Consider the following 6,996-nt stretch of genomic DNA (forward strand, 5'->3'; position numbering starts at 1 on the left):
ACCGGGGTCTCTTCCCGCTCGGTTTTGTCGGCCTCTGGCTCAGGGAGGCCCGACATGGCTTGTACCTCCAGTACTATATTAAGTAGAAGTGGTGAGAGTAGGCATTCTTGTCTTCTTGTTGTTCTTAAGGGAAAAGCCCTCAGTTTTTCCCCATTCAGAATGATACTGATCGGGGGCTTGTCATAGATGGCTTTTATTATGTTGAGATATTTTCCTTCTATACCTAATATGTTGAGAGTCTTTACCATGAAGTGATGTTGAATTTTGTTAAATGCTTTTTCTGTGTCTATTGAGATAATCATATGGTCTTTGTCCTTGAATTTGTTGATGTGATGTATCACATTTATTTACTTTCCTATGTTGAACCATCCTCGCATCCCTGGGATGAATCCCACTTGATCATGGTGTATAAATTTTTTTAATGTGTTACTTTATTCTGATTGCTAATATTTTATTGAGGATTTTAGCATCTAGGTTCATCAAGGATATTGGCCTGTAATTTTTTGTTGTCTTTAACTGGTTTTGGTATCAGAGAACATGAGTATTTTTGTTTTTGACCATTTATCTGTCAAGTAGCCTAACTCTTTGTAATTATTCTACACTGTAATAATTTATTTTCTTTAAACATCAATGATTGCATTTATGTACATGTACTTTATTTTTTTAAAAATCAAACACATTAATGAATAACTAAATTACATATCTATAAACTAAATGCATAGCTACATATATGAAGATATTGGGGATAGATTTAGATTTTCAAAAATGTTACGAAAATAATACAGAGTTCCCACATACCTCTGACCTAGTTTCCCCTATTGTTGACATCTTAGGGTGCCATTGTATATTTGTCAAAACTGTAAAACTAATGTTAGTATATCACTATTAACTAAACTCCAGATTTCATTGAAATTTTGTCAAATGTAGTTTTTCTGTTACAGAATTCCCTCTAAGATACCATGTTTAGCTTGGCATGTCTCCTTGCATATCTCTAGTCTGTGACAGTTTTTCTGACTTCCCTTGTTGTTGATGACCTTGACAGGTTTTAAGAGTGCAGATCAGGTATTTTGTGGAATGTCCCTCAATTAAAAATTAGCTGATTTTTTTTATCATGACTAGATTTGATTCATGGGAATTTGGAAGGAAAACCACCAAGGTAAAAGTATCATTTTCATCACATCATGTCAAGATTATATGCTACCAATGTGAAATATCACTGTTGATATTAACCTTAATTGCCTGGCTGAGGTATTTTTTGTCAAGTGTCTCCACTGTATAGTTACTCTTTTTCTCTCTTGCAGTGGATTGACTTGTGTCCTCCCAAAGTTTAATGTGTTGGAGGCCTGGTCCTGACTGTAACAGTGTTAGGAGGGTGGGAATTCCTGTTATGGTATTTGAAAGGTGGGGAGTCAAAGAGATCATTGAATTGTGAGGACTGTACCCTTGTGATTGGTTGATCTATTCTTGGAATAATGGGAGTGGATATGGTGGCTTAAAAGGAGAGTGAATGAGGTTAGTCTATCTCTCTGCTTGGCCATTCTGCCATGTGAGACCCCTACGTCACTGTCACCACCAAGAAAGCCTCCACTAGATGTGTTCCCTGGACTTTGGACTTCCAAGTCTCCAAAACTAAGCAAACAATATCATTTTCTTACAAATTATATTCCAGGTATCTTGCTATAAGCAGCAGAAACAAACTAACACACCTACTTTTCATGCTGTACTCTTTGGAAAAAATTCCTAATCACAGTCTAGACTCAAGAAGGGTATGGTTAAGTTCTGCCTCTCTGAAGGAGGATGGGTAGTATCTACACAAATTATTTGGAATTTTTCTTTGTGTATTTGTCCCTTCTCTCCATTTATTTATTTATTTTTATTTAACAATATATTTATGTAAGTTTGGACTCTTTTATTTTATACTTTGGGTTAGAATTCAATACATTTTTATTAATTTTTTTTCTCAAATTGCTTCAACTTTAGCCATTGAGAGCTTTTTCAGGTTTTCTCCTGTGTTTCTTTGACATGACCTAATATTTTTGATTTTGAGCACTTGCTTACTTTCTGACACTACAAGATCTTCCGGAATGATCTCGTATTTTCCTGGTCCTAGCACTGTGCTATGAGATGAATTTTGTTCCCCAAATTCTGGTGTGACCTGAGGTCCAACTTTACTCTTTTGCATTTGCATATCTAATTTTCCCAGTATTATTTGTTGAAAATACCATTTCTATTATATTATTTTTTTCTGGATTCTCTTCAATCTTTCCTTTGAGAGACTGGTTAAGTTATTAAAGAAGAAGTTTATGAGAATCCCGGCCCCCATGACTGCAGGCCCTAGGAGAATCACACTTTCACACTAGCCCATACTTAGCCACTAGCAATTCATTAAAATGTATTGTTTTATCTTGCTACTGGCTTTTGTGGCATCCAGTGGCACCCCCACCCCCCAAGGCAAGAAAACACTGGTGTCTTATTCCTCACTGAAGATGCCTGCTTTTATACAGAATTTGGGGTAGTTGTTTGCCCTGAAACTGCATTTCCCTAATAGGCTCAAGAAAAGTCATTAATTTACTGCCTGTATAGCATTATTGAGGTATAAATTGGAACACTATCTTTCCAGCTCTCTATATCTCTCAGCTAAAGCTATTCATAGATTGTTAGTCCTCAGAAGCCTATCACCTATCGTTTATTTCCCTTTAATTGTAAGTACTCATTTTCTTTAATTCACTCCATGTTATAGCTTTAATATTCTTCTATCATTTATTCATGTAATTTTACTTTCACAGAACATAAAAAGATATTTAAACTATGATGACCTATTTTTAATATTGATTAACTATCCTGGTATGTTAATGTATAATTTGATATGATAATTTAAAAGAGGAGTCAAAGGTATTTGACTTACCGATTTTCTTTTTTTTTTCTATATTACTGAAGTGTTTTTTTAACTGTCAAGTCTTATCAGTAGTTATTGAGCATCAACTATGTCAAACATACTGACAGGGAGCTGGATGTAAAAATTGCTCAGTGACAGTTCATGCTCTCCAATAACTGCTTTTTTCTAGGTAAGTAAGGCATAACCACATGAATACTACTTTTGAAAATAATTAAAATAACCAATCAATATTAGAAGGGTCAGAAGGTGGTCTGTAAGCAGTTGACATATTAATGGCATAAACTTTGGGTGCTATGAATTTGGAAGACTGAATAATTGCTGCGCACTAGAGGAAATTACATTATGAAGCTTTATAAAAAGGAAGGATCTGAGCTTCTCTTTAATGGTAGAACTTAGTGAGAAGAAGCAAAGTGAAAATGACTGAGAAAACAGAAATGAAATACAAATGGAAGGGCACAAGATACATTAGGTACCAAGAGAATTAGTATATTTCAAGCAATGGATTTTTTAAAAATAGCATGCATACTTTTATTATAAATCTTCCCAAATAATCATTTAGTTACTATATGTTAAAATAGTCACACTCAGAAGAATTAATGCTATATTTTAGTGGTTTTCAAACTTTTATTTAGTATTTGACTCTGTTTTTTCTCTGAACAAATGTAGCTTGAGACCCTAAGATATGAGATATAATTCAATAACAGCAGTTTTTTGACAGTTTGGTTGTGAATATTTTGTTTTTAAATGTATCCTTGTTGCACCAACTTGGAGGTCTGGGGTTCCACTAAAAAATTATAAAAGAACTACAGTTTGATGAGAATTATTGGAAAATATATTTATATATTTTTTTTACCAAAGAAAATTTCAGGGGCTGATGTAGCTCTACACAGTGGGAGATATTTACAGGTAAGTTAAAGCATTATAGTGGAGAATAGCACACTTATCCCTACAGAGAATGGAAAAACATTTAAACATTATGAGAGACTTATGATTAAATCAATATTTTAGGAATATTAAACATACTGTGAGCTTTACATTGTGCTGACACAATTGTCTGAATAATAGTTTGGCAAAACAAGGGCTCATTATTTTCCTTCATATACTATTTAATTTCTATTATATTTACGTGGTGTTTGTCAGAGTAAATGCTTGGCTTCAAAGCATATTCCCAAAGTACAAAAATATCAAAGAGAGATTGCAAAACTGTAGAGGTAAATCCAATATAACAGATATTATACTTTAACACAATGACATAAAAGCACATATGTAAACCAAGATTGCCCAGCACTAAAAACAATGTTTCAGGCCATATTTCAATACATTTAATGGCATCGATGTTGTTCTCTAATTCCAAATTCAGAGGTTATATGAAAATACCACACTAGAAGATTATTATTTATGAATTGCTGAACTTTTGCAGATAAGTCAGATATTATGGGAAAAAACAAATCTCATTATACAAAACATGGCCTTACTTATGTAAGTGAAATCCAGGGCTACAGAAGAAGCATTAGTAAGGAGAATTTTTTTTAAATGAAAACTTATACCTTTAGAATATTTTATACCCTTAGAATGTCATCCTTGAGGAATTTACATTTGTAGTAAGTAGAGTCCTAAGACATGAGCACAGGAAGCTTTTCTCAGTTTGGAGATTAACTACAGGCCAGCAAATTAGTTCCAGAGCAGAGTTTAGGTGGTGGTAGCTATTAATCAATCACAGAACAGAAGAAAAAAACACACATGCACAGGCTAGAGACAAAGCTCTGATATTAACCAGTTAAGGTCAAAAACCACCAAAGAGCACATATAAAACCTGGAAGGGGTGCCATCTTCTCAAATGCCCCAGCAGCAAACAAAAGATACAAATTTCAAGAAAGAACAGACAAATATGACACCATCAAAGAAAACAAAGCACCAGCCATGGATCCAGAAGAAGAGTGGATTTATGAAATGTCTGACAAATAATTCAGAAAAAAAAATCCTCTGAAAGATATGCTGGAGTCACAAGAAAATACAGATAAAAAAATTAAATGAGGGCCGGCTCGGTGGCGCACTGGATAGTGCACTGCTTGGGAAGTGCAGCAGCACTCCCGCCCGAGGGTTCGGATCCCACATACAGACCGGTTCCCGCTCACTGGCTGAGCGAGGCGCGGGAGCAACACCGAGGGTTGCGATCCCGTTGCCGGTCCCCGGTCCGGTACGGGGGCAACACTGAGGGTTGCGATCCGTTGCCGGACACGGAAAAAGACAAAAGACAAAAAAAAAAAAAAAAATGATATCTGGAAAACAATTCAGGAGCAGAATGAGAAATGACAAAGAAATAGAATCAATTAAAAAAAACAAATAGCAATTCTAGAAATAAGAAATGCATTATCTGAAAATGAAAACCTTAATAAAAAGCTCCAATAACAGACTTAATTAAACAGAGGAAAGAATCAGTGAGCTTAAAGACATAACATACAAAATTATACCACCAGAGTAGCAAAAAGGAAAAGAAAATAAGAAAAAAATGAAACAGGAATGTAGCAATTATGGAACTCCCTCAAGCAAAATAATTTCTGCATAATTGGCATACCCAAAAGAGATGAAAAAGGAAGAGACCTAGAAAGCATATTCAAGGAAATAATGACTAAAAATTTTCCAAGTATGGAGAAAGTTGACAACATCCTGGTACATGAAGCTAAGAGGTCACCAATCAAGTTCAATACAAAGAGGAATACTCCAAAGGCACATCATAATCAAATGATTAAAAAAAAGACAAAGAAAGAATACTGAAAGCTGCAAGAGAAAAGAAACACATAACATTCAATGGAGTTCCATTATGTCTCTCAGTGGATTTCTCAGTAGAAACCCTACAGACCAGAAGAGAATCAGAAGATATATTCATCGGGCTGAAAGAAGAATGCTGTCAAGCAAGAATTCTGTATACAACAAATATTACCTTCAAATGTGAAGGTGAAATAAAGTATTTATCAGACAAACAAAAGTTAAGGGAATTCATGAATACTACCTTGCTTACAAGAAATAGTAAAGGAAGTTCTTTAATCTGAAAGAAGACAATGCTAAAGAATAGCAAGAAAACATTTCAAGGTGCGTAACCCACTCATAAAGTAAACAGACAACCTCCGAATACTCCAGCATTGCAAGGATAGTGAATAAACCACTTATATCCTTAGTATGAAGACTAAAGGACAAACTGAACAAGACATTAAGAAAAACAACTATATAAAAGATAGACAATACTAAAAGATGTAACATGAAACAAAAAATTGTCAAGGGGAATGACATGAAAGCATAGAGTTGGATTTTTTTTTTCTAGTGACCAAAGCTAGGTTGTTATTAGTTTAAAATAATCTGGGATAACTATAACATGATTTTAAAGCCTCATAGTAACCATAATACAAAAACCTATGAGATATTATAAAAATAAATAGCAAGAAATCAAAAAATACTGCTCGAGAAACTGCTCAACCACAAAGAAAGACAGACTGGAAAAAACAGGAAAAAAAGATCTACAAAACAACCAGAAAAAAGAAACAAAATGGCAGTAATAAGTCCCTATATATCAATAGTAACTCTCAATGTAAATGGACGAAATGTTTTACTTAAAGACATAGGGTGGCTCAGTGGATTCTAAATCAAGTATCAACATTATACTGCCTACAAGAAACTCACTTCACTCATAAAGATACACACTGAATGAAAGTGAAAGGATGTTAAATAATATTTAATGAACATAGAAACCAAAAAAGAGCAGGAGTAGCTAATCTCATATTGGATAAAATAAACTTCAAGCTAAAGGATCATTATATAATGATAACGGGATCAGTTCAACAAGAGTATATAACAATTCTAAATATATATGCACCCAACATCAAAGCACCCAGATATATAAAGGAATTACTGTCAGACCTAATGGCACAGATTGACTCTAACAAAATATGGTTGAGAGATTTAACACCCCACTGCCAGTAAAAAACAGATCATTCAGACCAAAAATTAACCAAGAAACAGAATTAATCTCTACTCTAGCCCAATTTTATGTAACAGACACTTGTTGAACATTTCATTCAACATCTGCATAATATGCATTCTCAGCA

Source organism: Galeopterus variegatus, unplaced genomic scaffold, assembly GCF_000696425.1.
Source record: "Galeopterus variegatus unplaced genomic scaffold, G_variegatus-3.0.2 Scaffold87, whole genome shotgun sequence".
NCBI classification, from domain to species: domain Eukaryota; kingdom Metazoa; phylum Chordata; class Mammalia; order Dermoptera; family Cynocephalidae; genus Galeopterus; species Galeopterus variegatus.